The sequence below is a fragment of the Saccostrea echinata genome, unplaced genomic scaffold (genome assembly GCF_033153115.1).
Source record: "Saccostrea echinata isolate AGI-Se365-2 ecotype Australia unplaced genomic scaffold, CSIRO_AGI_Sech_v1 ptg000054l, whole genome shotgun sequence".
In the NCBI taxonomy this organism is placed as follows: domain Eukaryota; kingdom Metazoa; phylum Mollusca; class Bivalvia; order Ostreida; family Ostreidae; genus Saccostrea; species Saccostrea echinata.
Genome location: NW_026889803.1, coordinates 45,795,258 through 45,815,022, shown reverse-complemented (window position 1 = coordinate 45,815,022; position 19,765 = coordinate 45,795,258).

Genomic DNA, 19,765 nt, shown 5'->3' with positions numbered 1-19,765 from the left:
TAAACTGTTTTTAGAAGAGAAAAGACTCTGGAATTAATGGATGTGTTTGTGAATGAGACGATAACATGTAATAACGGTATGTGTGTTTAGAAGAAAGGGGACAAAAGTCCTCCATACTTTTACTTTCCGCTTTGGGAGTTTGACAGTTGTAGTTTTAAGTCCTTTGCAAGATTATTTCACTTATATGAGACGTCACCGTATGCTGGTGAAAGGCTTCAAATTTAGACCTTTATTCAGCATTCAGGGCCATTGAGCAGTGAGGGATCTTTATCGTGCTAATGCCTGACACGGTACCTCAGTTTTTATGGTTTCATCCGAAGGACACAAAGCTTTCATTTTAAAGTACCAAGCGCTTGGGGAAGGAACAGATGCTGTTTATGTTAAAACGGTTCTGGTTTGTCATGTAATCGCTATCATATCATTATAAAAAAATATGTTACTTTCTTACATACTAAACTTTGCATCAGATTCAAGATTACTTTAGATATGAAAGCAATTGTTTTGCAAGACTATGATAATATTTTTTTTCTTTAGTTAGTGAAACATGATATGTTTTTCTTGTTGAAAAATATACTTGTTTTTTGCTTACATGATTCAATGGTCGACATTGACATGCCACTCAAATTTGCGAAAGTGAGTATATACTGACATATTAGAAAAGTTTGCACAAATAGAGATAAGGTTTTATGTATACTGGATACTTAAAAATTCCAAGGAACTTTTGGAAAATTTGAAATCGCAAGATTTTACCAAAATTAACAGCTTAAAAACTTACGACTTTTCAACTTTATACAGAACCATTCCCCACGATAAATCCAGGCTTTTTGATATAATTGACAGCTGCTTTTTCAATGAAAATGGAACTCGTAAATTTATTTACCTTGTCATTGGTCATTTGCAAAATTATTTTGTTGAAAAACATTCTGATTGTACACACAAGTACTCTGAATTTGACATTAAAAAGATGCTTGAATTTCTGATTGACAATATCTATGTGGTTTCTGGAGACCAGGTCTTCCAACAATCTATTGGAATTCCCATGGATACCAATTGCGCCCCGTTATTAGCAGACCTTTTTTGGTATTCATTTGAAGCAGAATTTGTCCAAAATCTTATATGTGATAAGAAGAAACCACTTGCTGTGGCCTTCAACTCGACATTTAGATATATAGACGACGTATTGTCAATTAACAATTGTTATTTCCATTCTTATGTCGATACAATATATCCCGGTGAGCTTGAGGTAAAAGATACTTCAAAGTCTGACACATCTGTTTCATATTTGGATATTTTACTTGAAAAAGACGTTAATGGTAATCTAACAACCAAGCTTTATGATAAACGTGATGACTTTAACTTTTCAATCGTCAACTTCCCTTACTTATGCAGCAATGTACCTTCATCACCTGCATACGGGGATTGTATCTCTCAGTTGATTCGATACGCAAGAGCATGCTCTACGTAATGCACAATTTCTAAAACGAGGTAAATTATTGACAAACAAGTTGATAAAACAAGAATATCAGCAGTCTCGTTTAAAGTCATCATTTCGTAAGTTCTATGGTCGATACAATGACCTGGTCAGCAAATACAATTTATGATTGAGTCAAATGCTGACTGACGTTTTTTATACTAATTGTTAGGCCATTATTTACACACTGAATTGTCGACGGATTTTTTTCGTTATTTCCATCATGACAAGGAGCACACGGCGGGTGTGACCGGTCGGCAGGGGATGCTCACTCCTCCATGGCACCTGATCCCACCTCTGATGTTTTGGAGGTCCGTGTTTGCTCTGCACCTATTTTGTAATGTATAATGGACTTTTGAGCTTGAATATTGTTCGTTATCTCCATATATTTCATGTATAAAAATATGAAAGTTAAATAAGAATAGATACTGACGATTCCATATTGTTCTATTCATCAACATAATGTTTGGAACGGAAGTGGATGGAAAGACTTAGTATTTCATTACTGGCATCCATTTTTGGTTAAAAAAAAAAAAAGACAGAAAACAATAATGACAAATGAACAAAATTTAATGTAACTTTTTAATTAAAAGTGTGAATTGAACATTTTTAAAAAATGAAACCACGTAACCTTTTGATAAAATTTCTCTAACGCTCGTCTTTTCACTTCTATTTTTAACCATACATGTATCTAGCATATATTCCTAGAAAAAAGGAAAACTTTTTTTTCTAATTCTCACTTCCTATATTTGATCAGTATAAATAACAAACATCTTAGACACATAATTAAGCTATCTTACATGACACAGATATCTTTTTCAATGTTACCTTTTAAGGTTCTAAGCAACTATTTTTGACCTCACCTGTAACTTTGCATAAATATACTCAACATTCAGTTATTAATAATTTGAAACCTTCAGAAGTGTAAATTCAAATGAATTGTTTCAAAACATTTTTATAATTTCTGAACAGAACATCAAAAAGTAATGATGATTGTATTTTCCACAAATAATGTAAACTTTGCAACAACAATCCGTTAAAATATGCAAGAATATTTTATATTGTATGAAAGACAACTCATACTTAAGGACAGGTGAGATGATCTTGATACTGCGTTGGCTATCACACTGATTCTTTGCCCTTGATTCCTATAACATCCTTCAGGCATCTGAAAAACATTCATACACAGGTTGCAAAGGAAAGTTTCAAACTATGTTTTATATCATATTTGAAAGAAGGTGGACATGTAGCCTACTTGTATTTTCTTTAGAAAGTCAAATTTCAGAGCGAGAGCAATCTATCAAAAATATCAGTCTGTTTAGTTCACACGTTGCAGGATATGTGAAGTTTCAAACTTTCGTATCAAATTTGAATCAAATGGAGAGTCTTAGCGTTGAATGCTGACCATTACTTAAGGGCTTAAACAGATTAATTTATGTATGTAATTCAATCGCAAAACTACAGCCAAAAGACCATTCATTGAAGTTTGTGTTTCTACATAGATTGTTGAAATGTTGACTTAAATATTTTGAAATCTGTCTCTTTACTTTGCATGGGTACCAATTGTACCCCTATTTTTATATTCATTTGAAGCAGAATTTATTAAAAAAAAACTGAGAAGAAGAAAACACTTGCTGCGGCCTTCAACTCAGATATATATCGATGACGTATTATCAATTAACAATGAAAAAAACGTTAATGGAACCTAACAACAAAGCTTTATGATAAACGAGATGACTTCAATTTTTCAATCGTCAACTTCCCTTACTTATATAGCAATATATCCTTATCACCTGCATATGGCTTTTTTTTGTCTCCAAGTTGATTCGATACGCAAGAACATTAGGTCTACGTATGAACAATTTCTAAAAGGAGGCAAGTTATTGACAAACAAGTTGATGAAACAACAGTCTCCTTTGAAGTCATCATTTCGGAAGTTTTATGGTCGATACAATTGACCTTGTCAGCAAATACAACCTATCGTTAAGTCAAATGCTGATTGACGTTTTTCATACTAATTGTTAGGCCATTATTTGCACACTGAATTTTCTACGATTTTTTCCCCGTTTTTCACGATCATGACAAGGAGCAATACTGTTCGTTATCTCCAAATTTCATTTGTCAGAACAAATACCGAATTGTAATTATTTCTACTTTAGTAGGAGATCAATGAACCATATTCTGCATCTTTTTGGTACGCAAGTGGAGAAGAATTTCGTCTAAATATATGACAAATTGTCTGACTTTTGTCTGACTTTGACATTGATTTACATGTTACAGAAAATCTGCATTGGTTTGTAATCATAGGTGAACAATTATACCATTCCTCTAGCATACGTAGATTTACATTTTACATAAACATTCCTCTCGTGTTATAACATTGTCAGACTTGAAACAAATTTTAAGCATTACCATCCATAAAGGAGAATTTTAAAATGTATATCACTAAATATTATGTGGTCAATTACATATTATTATTTTGAACAAAAATGAATTAATGGAGAATATACTTTATGTTGAGACATATCATTAGGGTTCTTACTCCATTCTCTTAAAAGTTTTCAATTAAAAACGACATACACAGATAGCACTGACTTAACACCCTTTTATTTTCTTTTAAAGCATTCAGCCAACAAAAGGATATTCAAAAAGTTTCTTTCATTTTTAAAAACATTTCTTGTGGATTTAGATGAATAGATGACCTTGTCCATAACTATGACAAAGATGTGCACAATAAAATGTCAAGATAACGAACAACAATCACGCTCTAAAGTCAAATTAAACATTAAAAATTAAAAGCAGAGCAAACATGGACCCCTGGAAACATAACCCGTAGGGACCTCTTTGTCCTGATCGGGTAAATTGATTAATTTGTAGACAAATCAATACAAGAAAAATGGACTAACAATTTATATAATGCTGTTTTGACAACAGAATTTGAAAAATGTTGACTTTAAACGAGATTGTTGAGTCTTTGTAATATCAGCACATTTTTAGTTACCTGTCACGTTTGTACGTTCGAATGCTCTTGCGCGTCGAACCAGCTGGGATGTATAAACTCCAAATGGAGTTGATAATTGTATATTGCTAGAAAAACAAAGGAAGTTGATGATAGAGAAGTTAAGTTACCACGTTTATCATAAAGTTTACTTGTTAGTTTGCCATCAGTCTTTCTTATGTAAAACATTCAGACATGCAACAGATGTGTGATACTCTGTAATGTCATCCATTTTGACTTTAGTAGGTTAAATTTATTCAACGTATGAATAAAATGAATTATTAATTGATAAAGGGTCATCAATATATCTGAATCTCGAATTGAAGGCCAAGAAGAGGCATCTTCTTTTCATATAGAAGTTTTGAATAGATTCTGCTTCATAACAATACAAAAAAAAAAAAAAAAAAAAAAAAAAAAAAAACCACACACAAAACAGGTCGGCTCATAAAGGGACACAATTAGGACCCATGGAAATCCTTACATATTGTAGGAATACCCGGTTTCCCAAAAACTTCATATATATCATTGGCAGGAACTCATGAATTAAAAAGCAATATTTAAATTTGCTTCATGGGAAAACAATGATTTATATTCATAGGGCATAATTCAGATTTAATTTTATTTTGTTTGATTGTTTATATGAAGTAAACGTATTTTAATTTTTTTGAGCAGCTGAAATGTTCAATAATACTCCTTAATACTGTAGGAAAATAAAGTTTACGATAATTTACTACTTATCAAGTAACAGCAAATCAAAGGATAAAGTTTATCCATTGTACATGTAAATAAGTAAATAAAACAAAAGGTTTTTGCAATAATAAATCAGTGTCAAAATATTTACTAGAGACATTCAAAGTTTCAAATGTTTCGGCCTGGTGAAATAAAGTAGTTTTACTATGAAAACCAAATTGTTAATTTCATTTATTCTAATCCTTCAGTGCGATGATTTGATAAAAGAAAACGCATAATAATACTTTTTAGATTCAAAAATTATTTCCCACGATATCAGTTCTGAATTGGAATTTAAGATATAAAACTGCTCTATATCTAAAACAAAAAATACCAGAGTTTCAGGTGTCATAGTTAAAAGTTATCTGCAATGGCGTTTTATTTTTGGATATGCATCATAGTAAATCAAAGTATGTCAAAGTGTCAAAATCTTTACAATAGTGTATCTAATCTTCAGTTGTTTCGTATAATAAATTAAAGTGCGTGTACTTTAACAACGAAATAAAAAGATTATTTTATTTTTATTGTTAATTTTATTTTCCAAGAAATATAAATAATTATTGAAATTTGAATTCGAGATATTCAATGCTTTAAATACGCAAGAACATGCTCTGAATACGTTCAGTTTTCAAACTAAGGCAAAAGCAAGCTACTGACAATTAAATTGAAGAAACAAGATTTCAATAACCCAGATTAAAGTCCGCTTTTTGCAAACTCTAGGGTCGTTTAATGTATAATGATATCGTTTGTAAATACAACTTATCGTTGGGTTGTATTTTGTCTGACATGTTTCATGCCATTTGTTAGGTCATCTTTTATACTCCGTGAACCTGATCAATACATAGGAAATCAAAGAAAGTAGCAAAGTAAAGGATCCAAGTTTCATGATAAATCGAAATATTAAACTATGCACTATAGAAAATTATAAATCTATCATAATTAACTACAGTTAACAATTATAGTAAATTGTTGTTAAGGACATTCTATGTTTAATTTGCACTTTTATGGCTTTGCTACCTCTGAGACAACTTTCTACCTTTAGTCTTTTAGTCTACCTTTAGTCTACCTTTAGTCTACCTTTAGTCTACCTTTGGTCTTTTAGTCTACCTTTGGTCTTTTAGTCTACCTTTAGTCTACCTTTGGTCTTTTAGTCTACCTTTGGTCTTTTAGTCTACCTTTAGTCTACCTTTGGTCTTTTAGTCTACCTTTGGTCTTTTAGTCTACCTTTAGTCTACCTTTGGTCTTTTAGTCTACCTTTGGTCTTTTAGTCTACCTTTAGTCTACCTTTGGTCTTTTAGTCTACCTTTGGTCTTTTAGTCTACCTTTAGTCTACCTTTGGTCTTTTAGTCTACCTTTGGTCTTTTAGTCTACCTTTAGTCTACCTTTGGTCTTTTAAATTAAAGTCCAGACACCTTCTTCCACCTATAATTACAGTAATATCAAATGGATAAACTTATATGAGATACACAAAGACTTAACCAGCTGGAAAAAATATATTTTACATCCTAATATTTCTGTTAGCATTGTTATTGAACCATGAATATTTTTTGTAAACATTTATTCATTGGCTTGGTCTATTTAAAAAAAAATTTAAATTAAATAAATAATGGTGAAACATTTTACTTTTTTATATTTCTTAGTCATAGTTAGCGTGTTGTTATACGTAACTATCCTTGTTAACATCGCAAAGCTATGAAACAGACATGATATACCACAATGTAGGGTTTTTGTTTAGACCCTGACCTTGATTAAGCTATTCTGGACTTTTTTGTGGGTCACATTTTAATAAATGGCTATTTTTAAAGTTTACCTATGAGCTCTGCTTGCGTCATATAAATTACTGGCAATTTCTGATCTGCGTCATTTTCAATAAATTACGTTCCTCTATGTCGCTTCCAACATCTGGAAGATTTGTGTATGATTTTATTTTCATATTCTCAGGAACATCATCTGTACGACGTGAAACCATCCGTAATACACGAATCATCTGAACATGAATAATAAATTGGTTTCTTTTTATTTTTTTCTTTCGGTATACATACATACATATTTATCTTAATACCGATTCTGTAGAATATGCAATAATTTTATAAAAGACCCGCCCCTCCCAAATAAAATAAAATCAAATAAAAATAAAATAAAATTTATGCGTCCATAATTTGTTTTTATTATTTTATCAAAATTCTATGCATTAGTAGGTTACATGAACTGCAACATATTTCTGCTAACATTACTCTTGTAATAAGCCTTGTATATGAACAAATTCTAATAAGTGGCGTTTTAAGTCACGAAATCCATTCATAATACACCCACATTTGTACTGAAATTTATTTCTTTTCAAAATACACAACTGTCCGTGGCGATTTTGGATGTGTAAACATACTTGTACTGATGTGTTTAAAATATCCTCTTTTATGAATTGATCTGTAGTGTAAGTTATATAAAAAATGAAAACTGACTATAGGCTCAATCCTCAATAAAGGAAAAAAAAACCCACATAAATATAATGTAGTCCTCATATTGAGAAACCTTACAATAATTCGGTTATATTATTATTGCGTTTTTTTAATCAGCAACTGTAAGAAAATTAATGTTTCTGTTATTTTTTTGTTCTCAACTATCTGGAGTTCAGAAGCTAAAAGCAATACTTTGTTAATTCAAAAACAATTTTTTCCTCTCGATCTAATAGATGCAAACAAAAAAATCAATCACAAGAAAAATTACTCCATGTTAGTTGAAAATATTAATTAAATTTAGATTATAATTATGAAGGTTAAACAAAAGAACCATCGACATCCCCATCAAACATTATTTATTTTTTGTCAATTTCTTTTTTGTGACAAATCTAAGAATTTAATCAATTAAAACCGAAAATCTTCATTTTATTATAATATGATTTCTTTATTCTTTTTAAGGAGACCCTTGCATTCAATGACGTCAACGATTTTTTTATATTTATGTGTCAGAAACCTGCAGGTATTCATCTGTTGCACTCATAGCGATGATGAATGCGTGACATTTTCTATATTTATCTGCTGTAGAATTATTCTTAGTATTTTGTATTTGTTTTTGACCTAAAAATGCTGTATTAGGCGTAACTGTCTAAAATATCTTCAGGTTCTCATACATCAAAGTCTCTTAATTCAAAGAATTACACTTGTTTATCCATTCAATGTTCGTCAGAACCGACCATAATTCTCTTCTCACAAGCCTTTGGTTTTCTTTAAAATAGATGAATAATTAGAGCAGTTTACAGTCTACTACCTTAACGACGTTCAGCGATAAAAAGGCCGAATCGTCACCGAATTTCATTTTCACTATCGTATTACTTAAGATCATACAATATTATTATAAAAAAGAAAAGTAGTAATCTTGGTTCCAACACTAAATCATAAGAGGGATCTGAAAAGTAAATGAAATGAAATTACTTAATGAATTCACTATTCATAATATTTATGATAAATTTGTATAAATAATTCATGAGATATAATCATAAAAGATAGATTCATTGAATTTCATGAAAGTTTTGTTTGTTTGTTTGTTTGTTTGTTTGTATGTTGTTTAACGTCACTCTCGAGAATTTTTCACTCATATGGAGACGCCACCACTTGCCGGTGGAGAGCTGCTAATTTTGTCCTATACTTGGCACTTACGGCCATTGAGCAGTGAGGGATCTTTTTCGTGCCAGCACCTACTGCGACACGGGACCTCGGTTTATACGGTCTCATCCGAAGGACCGGTCTCCACGTCCCACAGTGGGATTCGAACCCGCGACGTAAGGATCAACTCCTTACTTTGCGACTCTAGAGCAGACGCTCTAACCACTGCGCCACGCGGGCGACTGAATTTCAAGAAAGTAAAAAGAACATTATCTTAAGTAATTTTGATAATATTGGAGAATTCATCAATTAAATAATTATTTTAATCAATTATATAAGAGTTCCTGGCCGAAGAGCAGCCATCCTGAAGCTTATTATTTTTCCTCTCTTTCTTGCAGGAAAAATGATAAATATTTATCAAACTTCAACCTGTGCAATTTTCTTCACTTTTGTTAACCACATACATGTGTAGCGATGAATATACACATTAAAACAATCTCTTTTAAGCCTTTTCATTGGAATATTTCAATTTTATGAGACTTTTTTTCCCTGCATAGAATTAGGCAATTTATAAAAATAAACATTAAACATTTTCAAAACGTACAGATGCTCAACCTGGACCTAACGACTTGTGTTATTATTTCTCAATAATTTGTCAGTTTTTTATTACACTGTTAAATATGTTTAGATAAAATGTTTGATAACATATATATACTTTAAAAAACATGCAAACTTCAAGTACATGTGTTAAATAAATAAATTTTTAGATGACACATTTTCATGTCAATATTTCAATCAGCAGATTGAATATTCAGCTTCAGATATGAAGAATTTTGTGTTTTAAAAATTACATTTACAGTTGAATGTCAATATATTGTTTCATCATTCAATATTTTGATTTTTTATTTAAAGTTTCCCTTTTACTTTTCTCGATCAGGCTTCTCTAGGATCAGCAATATCTTTAGATAAATGGTCTCTTTGGTGTTAAAATGCTATATAATTTATACAATAGAAATATTGTTTTAAATTTAGAAATCAACTCATTGTGAGCTTATTATATTAGTTACTGATTTGTCTCCATGGAAAAATTGACATAAATTTTTGGAGTAAGTTTCTTGCTTGATCATATTGAGAAATATTCTCAACGTTCCATCGATCAGTAACACTTTCCTTTAGTAGAACAGAAGAATCCTATTGCTATTCTTCATGGTGATATAAGATTAGCATTAATTATGAAGATGTTACGAAATCTTAATCATTCAATAATTTCTTGATTATCAGTAAATCCCCTAGTCATACAGAAAAGCTTTACATACAGCTTTACTAATTTAGAAACATTACTATAGAATAAGGTTAAAATTGAATCATAGTTTATCTAAGATATGCATAGATCCATCATGTTGCAAGTAAACAACATTCTTTAACTAGATGCTTATAACAATGCACATTTCTTCCTAGCAAGAATAATGATAAATGTTCATGAAACTTCAACCTGTGTTACTTCTCTTTATTTTTGTTAACCATACATGTGCATCAATGAATAACAGCTCAAAAAATATCTTTTTAGCCTTATTATTAAGCATATTTCCTCTTCAAGAGACATCTAACTTTCACATAATTAGACAATATATAAATAACACGGATCGTTTGTTAAACATCTAGAGAGTTCAATCTGGGCCAAAATGACAAATATCCTCTCAAGCAGATTCATATAACTGTGTCATCACTCAGTATTTTTCAAAAACCTGCTTTTTGGATTTTGGAATTTAATCGGTCAGTTTCTGTTTTATAGTTACATATGGTTATGCTTAGATTACTTTTTTGACTATATATTGTTTTAAAAACAGTCAAATTATATTTGCATATATCAATAAAATAGAAAGGATTTCAGTTGAGACATATTCTAGAGAGTTTTTTGAGATTCAGAATAATTTAGCCAAATACCATGAAGATTGTATTTATCACCGTTGTCTGATGATGAAACGATGATGATTTATGAATATTACACACCACATGGCAAAAATTCTTTGTAATTATATTTTTAATCTTTACTTCCAAAAATCAACTTTTTTGGGTAAATAATAGTTTGATAATCTCGACCACGTTGACAATGTACATTGGCTTACAGCATTATTCATCTTCATTAAGTAACCATTCAGAAGTTTAAGAACAAAACATAAAAAAGTGACAAAGCAGCAGATGTGCAAAGGTAATTGTTTATTAAGCAAAGGGTTGGCAGTTATCAGGTGTATAAAACCATTCATAAAATATTCAGAAGATTTAGATAATAGTGTTAGATCTCAGTTCGGCATGACATTTCGGCCCAAATTATATGACAGTTTGGCCTAGACTCATCGGTACAAGCATCATGTTACTTTGGACTATTTTTTTTGCATTTGCTGAAGATCGGCTCTCATAATATCCACATATCCTACATATGTTAAAAATAAAATTGGTGGCTTTCTAAAAACACCAATGAAAGTAAATCCTCTACGCCTAAATGAGAGGGTTTTTTATTTATATACTGAAAACTTGTGTTGTAGAGTGAATAAAAATAATACGATGTAATAGAATTTAGAATTTTAAATAACAAAATAATACCAATTATATCAGACTGAAGAGGAAATATGAATTCAATGTCAAATAAAATGCATAAAGCATAAATGCATACATGTATTTTTTAGTATATCAATCTGAGAGGATTTAACTTTCTTATGGACTATAATTTATTTTATATCACGAAAAAGAATTTTATTTGTTTTTAAGGCGATTGTTTGTCTTATATACGTCTCATGTATGTGGATGGTAAATACAGTTTTTACTTTCGTTAAAAACAGGACACATCATGATATAATGGTACTTTCCTCCAAAATCATTTTGACATGAAATACAGCTTCTTTTTTTTTAAATCTATGTACGTTGTTCCATCTGCCTGTCTCAATTGGTAATTCTATAAGAAATGATACCCAATTCTATATCTAATTAATTTTTTGATAACATTTATAGATACATAGAAATCTAAGTAGTTCTAGACATAGAAAATACTGACACTATTGGTAAACAAAACCTTTGTTTGATGTAATTCAGTCGGAGATCCACTTCTGCTGAAATCGGTCATTCAGGTTTACTTAATGACATTCATAAACTTTTTTTCATTCTTTACATTTTAAATGCAAACGTAATTTAATCACATTCTTTTAATTTATAAACAAACCAAAAAGACAGCTAGGAATCGTTAACATACGACCGTAGTAGAATTTCATTTGAGAAAAACATGTGGAACATAAATAAATTTAAGTTTACTTAAAAATTTTTATTAAATCAATAAGTGTCCTCCTTGAATGGTTAAGTCTGAAATATTGTATAGTGATGTATTATAATGGTCATTTTGTTTCATGTCTTAGGAGAGGCAGAGATTGACCAATCAAAATCAAACAATTAAAATTCCGGCCACGCGGTACGTCACTCTGCCTCTTCTCCCACCTACAGCCCATGAGGACGGACGTTTTTTCAAGTTTGTTATTTACCTCCTTCCACCCCGCCTTCGCCAAAATTTTTGGTTGTAATTTTATATTTTAAGCGTTTTCAGACCCATTTTCATGATTTTTCTGTTAAGTCTAAGTTGTAATTATTGGAAATTTGGATTATCTCCCTTTACAAAATTGGTTTATTTCTCATATTTATACTTTGTGTCTGCTAAAATTATATACCATTGTTAATAATACTTTTGAACAAATTATTAAACATGACAAAGGTGGCAACACACGACAAACTGTTTTACAGACTTTTTATTCATTGAAGGAGGATGCGATATGGTGTTCTAGTGATGAGAGGATTATGGAAAGAAAAAGCAATTTAATGGGTAACTGGGCTATCAAAATACTTCTTGCATTAATAAAATTCAGCCTTATCTTTTATAAGTACACTTCTGGTATGTCATACAAATATTATTCTACTATCGCTTCCAAACTTTTTAATAATAATAACAAAAATTATTACAACAGGTGCCTAGATAGACCATCTAAAACAAAATCCTCATTCTTGTTTGTTTTCTTTTCATATACCTTTTATAAAAAAAGGTAAGGATAACGAACAGTGATCGATCTCAAAGAAATCTACAAACAATAGACATCTGTGAACAGGTCATAAAATCCCCGGAAATTCCAAAGATCGGATGCCTAGGAGAAGTAAGCACCCCTGTTGACCCGTCACATCCGCCGTGAGCCCTATGTATTAATCAGGTAGACGGAATAATCCGTACTCAAATTTAGTATAAAAAGGCCTTACAATTCGTGTGAAACATGTCAGCCAAAATACATCCAGTGATAACTTATATATGCTAGCATGTCATAAAAAGACTAAAATTTACGAAATGCTGAATTAAAATAAGGTTGTTGAAATCCCTGAAACATCAACTTATCTGTCAGTAGCCTGTCTTAGTTTAAAAATTGATCGTACTCGGAGTATGCTCTTGAGTAAGAAAAGCTGAAGTCATATGATTTAGATGCTTGTTGTTTATTGTCTATAGTCAATAAAGTATCCAATATGAAAGAGATGTGACATTTTATGTGGTGTCTTTTATTTCGACTGGGATATATCGAGTTGACATATGAATGGAAGTATCTATTGTTGATTTCTAAAACGCAATTGATACATCTGAATGTCAAGTTGATGGCCACAGCAAGTGCTTTCTTCTTCTCATGTAGAAATTTTTGAATAAATTCTGCTTCATAGGAATAGAAATAAGATTGTCTAAAAAGCAATTAGTTTCCATTAGATTTCCGACAGTTTGTTGGAAGACCTCTTCTTCGAAGACTACATAGATTTTGTCAATGAGAAACTCCAGCAACCTTTTAATATCAACTTCAGAGTATTTGTGTGTAGTGTGAGTGATTTTTATCAAGGTAACTTTGTTGATGACCAATATCAAGATACGAATCTTTTCGAGTTCCATTTTTTATTGAAAAAGCAGTTGTCTATGAAATCGTAAAACCAAGTTTTAAAGTACATTTATAACATTAATCCTTACAAATACAACATTGTTAAAGCTATGTCTGCTAGAAGCATAGCATATTGTTCAGGTAGTCTTTCTTTTTAAAAAAGAATATCACCTCCGATTTAGTGAAAACGAAAAGATAGTTGGTTCACATATCTAAACTACATGTATTTTTTCTTATGTCTCCAAAACACACTATCTATTTTGACAAAGTGATCAGGTCTTCCCTATATTTCATCCCATATAATTTCGACATAATTTGTCACCAAATTGAAAAATCGGGGATTCCGATATCTAGGACCTTTTAAAATGATTGGTTTTAGGATCCATGGAAATCCCTAACAATTTTTGGAATACCCGGCTTCAAAAACTACATAAATATTGTCAATAAGGAAGTCTTCAATTAAATAGCCATGTTTAAATTTGCTTTATGGAAAAAAACCCCCAAAGATTTACAAATCTAATTTGATTCACAGGAGAAAATTTTGATTTAATTTTTTGAATTAATCGTGTAAATAAAATTAACATATTTTGATTTTTAAGGCAGCTAAAATTTTCAATTATACCCCCCCCCCCCACCACCACCACCACCACCACCAAAAAAAGTAGGACAATATAGCTATAAACGATAATTTACTATTTACCATCAAAATAGTACAGTATATCAAAGTATTAAGTTTTTTCCAAAGTAGATCAAACTGTCAAAGTTTCAAATTTTTTGGCTGGTGAAATAAAATATTTTTTCTATGAAATATAAATTATTAAATTTCATTTATCACAACTTTTCATTGTGATGATTTGATTAAAGAAAATATTTAATATTAATTTTTATATTTAAATTTTATATCTCATGATATATAACTTTTGATTTTGGAACTTAAGAGATAAAAATACTCTAAATCCAAATAAAAAAGTTCTGGAGTAAAGTTTCAGGTGTCATGGTAAAAGTTTACCTACAGTGGCGTCTATTTTTTGATGTACATCATAGTTATTCAACGTAAATCAGAGTGTCAAACTTTTTACTATAGTTTATCAAACTTTCAATTGTTTGGTATACTGAATTAAAGTACTTTTACAATGATATGGAAAGAAAATATTACTCGTATATTCATATCCTGTTTATCAAGAAATTACTATTGAAGATGGAATCCGAGAGATTTAATAACCAAGAGCATTATCTGAATACGATCAACTTTTAAACGAAGGCAAGATTCTGAAAACTTAAATAAGTTGATGTTTCAAGAGATTTCAACAATCCCATTTAAAGTCAGCTTTTCGCACATTCACGGTCGTTATAATGACCTCGATTGTAAATACATGTACATGTACAACAAATCGCTGGGTCATATTTTGTCTGGCACGTTTCATAGCATTTGTTAGATCATTGCTCTTATACCTAATTTGACTACGGAATACTTCGTCTATCTGATCAATATATAGGTCTCACGACGAGTTTGAGCCATTGAGCGTATTTCTCACCAGAATTCTTAAAGGGGCCTGGACACAGTTGCATAGTTTACATTATAAATTTCTATGCTTATTCAAAAAACAACGCAGCTCTGTTAAGGCTGCATAAAGGGGGCGGGGCCTAGTTTATACGGGAAAAGTTTACTGTGACATCACACAAATATAGCAATTCCTCACAATAACAGAAAATGAAATAACTTGCGAATCTAAACTGCATATGAGTAATGAACTACATCAAAACTTACCACTGCATTCATTTTTGTCGCTAGATAAATCCCACACAGCAAGATATAAACCAGTCACTGATCGCAATGCACTTGTCGACATGACGTCATCATGGTAAAGCTTGACGCATTTTATGTGCAGTGAGAGGCGGATCAAGTAATTTTTTCACAGTGAAAAATGCATTTTATTATTAAACAGAATATTATTTGCAAATCTTAGGTAGACCATTAATACAAATCTGAAACGTTTGTTTAGTGCCATTATTTAAAAAATATCGAGAAAATGTATTGAATTAATTCTACCGTGTTTTTGTCTACAGGGTGTGCATGTTTCACGCCGAGGTGCCTCATTAAATCGCCTATTCGCAAGGGCATACACTTAATATATCTTGACCATTTTTTGAATACACATAACGGACGTATTCCTTAACTTGAAAAGTGCTGCTGCTTTCCTGAAATCGATAGCATGATTTAATAAATACATAAAATACTTGGTAAAGGTCACACATATTTCAACATTAGCCAGATAACTTGAAATTTAAACTAATATAATGCGAATTCTATTTAAAGCAGCAGCACTTTCCATAAACTACAAGTTATGTAGAAACAATCTATTACTTTAATTCTTAATTTTAACTAGGGTATGCCCTTGCGATATTGAAATTTGTTTGTGACCTACATACAGTACACATTACATGCATTTATCACGTGACCATCAAATAACGTGACCAAACCAAATTCAGTACAGAGCGGGGTATACAATGTTATTTCAAAGAATGTTAAAGTCATAAGATAATATAGTACCTTTACAAAAATAAATTTAGTTTAAAAAGGTATGTATTTATGCACGTTTATATTCTGTTGATTTCTTTGAAGTACGCCTTAACAGTGCTGCGAAAACCATTTGAATGAATTGAACTTACATGCATATTCTTAGAATGACATCAATGACAACGACATTCTTCTTTACATTACGTCAAACATCTGTTCTTGTAAAGAGGGCATGAACTCTGTTATTGTTAAGGTTTACGTTTCACCGGGAGTGTTCAATTTGTCAAACTCTGCAGACATCACCGAGCAAGGACTGACAATACTGGTGAGTTTGTTTTGATTTCTCACATTAATTTCTACACTGAATTCTCTGGATTATAGTTTTAATATTTTTTTATCAATCACAACAAAATTTCTACTTTTCTTAGATATAAAGGATAAAGTTTACTTTGTGAAAGTGCAAGGATGTGTCAATCAAACGCGTTCCCGAAATTCGTAGTTTCAATAATATCCCGATAAAAGAAGTTTTTGAATACGCTTTCATCATTTTTTTCCCGTGTGAAATGCTGTAGTAAAATAAAGGCCATGATAGAATACAGATAATTTGAGAAACTATTAGTTTGAAATCTGTGTCCAGACCCCTTTAAGAAATAAAGGACAAATTCATTGAAATTCATAAAATTAAGTAAAAAAAAGTACGTTGTTTTATGATAAAGAAGAATTTATCGCATTCTAAATATTTTGCTCTTTAAATTTTCAAATAAAAACATCACTAATGCATTGATTGATTATGGAAAATGATCAAAAATCCTCTGCTCAGACACTAGCTGTAGGAGAGGGCTACAAATCCACTGCATCTCCGTAATGGTGCAAATATATTTTTTTGATACGGGCGACTGCAGGCAAAATAAATTCTTTTTGCATTCAACTTACTTCCAGTAAGACGGAAATTTTATCACTATCAACATCATACCTCTTTATATGTGAAAACCAAATAAAATAAATCTCCGTGTTTTCCAGTTGTTCTCCTCAGCACCATGACAGTTCTCGCGTGATGTAATGAGAATTGCGCTTGAAATTTAGAAGCACTCGATAATGTAAATGTCGGTGTTGATAAATGTTTGTGTTGTATGATATCACTAAACATCGATAAATAAAAGCATTCCATGTGATATTTTTTTCATGTACAGTGATATTTATGCTTATAATAAGGGAAATCCATACAGATCCGCTCCCCTAGATTCCAAATTCTCATTGGTTGTCCCAAAATAAAATCGATCAAGGTCAGTAAACATGGCGGATAAATTCAAGTTGTGATGTTGACATGCACGAAAAATAACCGATATACAGATTGTTCTGTATATTTTTGGATCAGTTCATGTCCTGCATAACCACATTTTATGAGTTCAGGTAAGATATGTTAATAAAATACCCACTTACTGATAATTTGAGCCGCAATCTGTCGGTAGTGAATCACTCCCGCACTTGCACCATTACGGAGTTCCTAAGGAGTTGTAGCCCTCTCCCCCCAAAAAAAAATAAAAAGAGAGGGCTACATTATTGCAGCTACTCAGACACAAAATCAGTATGTTTTAATATATCAAGAAAAGGTTTGATACTTTTTGCAGTCAGTGTGTATTTCAGTTTCTTTATAAAAAAAATATTGATATCAAATTTCACGCACATATGCATCTGATTAGCGAAATACGTGGAAAAGTAGATTTCCTTTTGCCAGTATGTCAATTGTTTGACCTATTATAAAGAACAATTAACATTTCCCCCCAAAAAGTTCAAAGAGCAAAACTATAGCAAAGCATTACGTAGTCTAGATCAAATTTGCATTGCAGTATTTTTCAATTATGCTTCTTGATTTCTGTACGAATTTTTTATGGTTGCAAAACATTTTACCTAAGCTGCCTCTCATTACTGAAATTCATTAAAAGCACACTGGTATCAAGCCTCCCAAATGCTTTTCGATTAGCATCTTTTGATTTTCAGGAGCTCTCAACACATTTGTATGCATGTTAACATTAGAATTTGTAAGTATTAAAAATGTCTAAAATAGTTGAGGCGATAGTGCATGACTTAATCATTTGAAATAGACTTCGGAACTCATAAACCTCTGATCATGATAACAAGAAGACCTATTATAAAGAACAATTAACATTTCCCTCCAAAAAATTTAAAGAGCAAAACTATAGCTAAGCATTACGTAGTCTAGATCAAATTTGGATGTGTTCACATTTTTTCTATGAGTTTTAGAACAGGTTACATGTATGTATAAAAATTTCTTTTACAATGAATTTCATATGCCTTTCTTTTCCATACACAGTCTTTTGAATCACACATTTATGGAAAATATTACATACATAGCACTAGCCAAATTTAAATATTGCTTTCAATTGAACTTTTCGAGCATTGTCAGCTTAAAGGAAATGTAATTTTAATTTTTTTACTCAATATAACAGAACTAAATGTTCCTTCGAAGAAACAAGTTTCGCTAAGATGGTTTTAAACCAACATGCGAGTTATATTAAATACGATTTTTGAAAAAAATTAACGTTTGTTCCTCTTAAATGTGATATTTGTAATGTTAAAACAATTAACAACAAAATGTGCCTATTTGTCTTTCAATTAAATTAAAGTCTTTTTATACTTTATTTTCACACACCAAAGATTGTTTTATAATTATGATGTTATCGATTCATCTTTTGCCCATTTGGATAAGCAGCATCTTTAAATCAACGTTTTCCTAGTTGTTGAATAAAATTTACACCTGTCAACTCCCTAACCTCACAAATATTGCTTAGCATTCTGAAAACAACTGAGGTTGGGAAATATAATATTTATCAATGATATCAAAGACCATTCTAAAGAAAAATTGACATAAATTGCTAAGTACTGAGTACCTTCGTGATGGATATTACTAAAATGATCTCAAAGTTTCGTCGGTCAATAGTAATAGTTGAACAGAAAAAAATCCTATTGCTGTTTCTCATGATGATTTAGAATTAATTATCATTAATTCTATAAAAAAAAAAAAAAAGGCTATAAGACTCAATGATTTGATGATAATTTACAGGAATTTTAGCCATGCAGAATAACAAAACTTTTTCAAACAGCTCTTGTCATTCAGAGACGTACGAATTTCACTTAAAATTGAATTGTGACTTCCTAAGATATGCTTCAAATGTCGATTATGTTGCAGATACAAGTACAACATTCTTTATTTTAACTAATTAACTCGGTGTTTTCAACTCTGCACCTTTCTTCCTTGCAAGAGAGTGATAAATGTTTATAAAACTTCAACCTGTGTCAGTTCTCTTTACTTTTTTTAACCACATACATGTGCAGCGATGAATGTACAATCTCTTTTAGGCCTTACCATTTGCATATCTCCCCTTTAAGAGACAAATCACTCTGCATATAATTATACGATTTATAAACAATATAGAGTATTTTACAAAACATTTAAGCAAAATGACAACTTATATAGGAAGATTCATATAA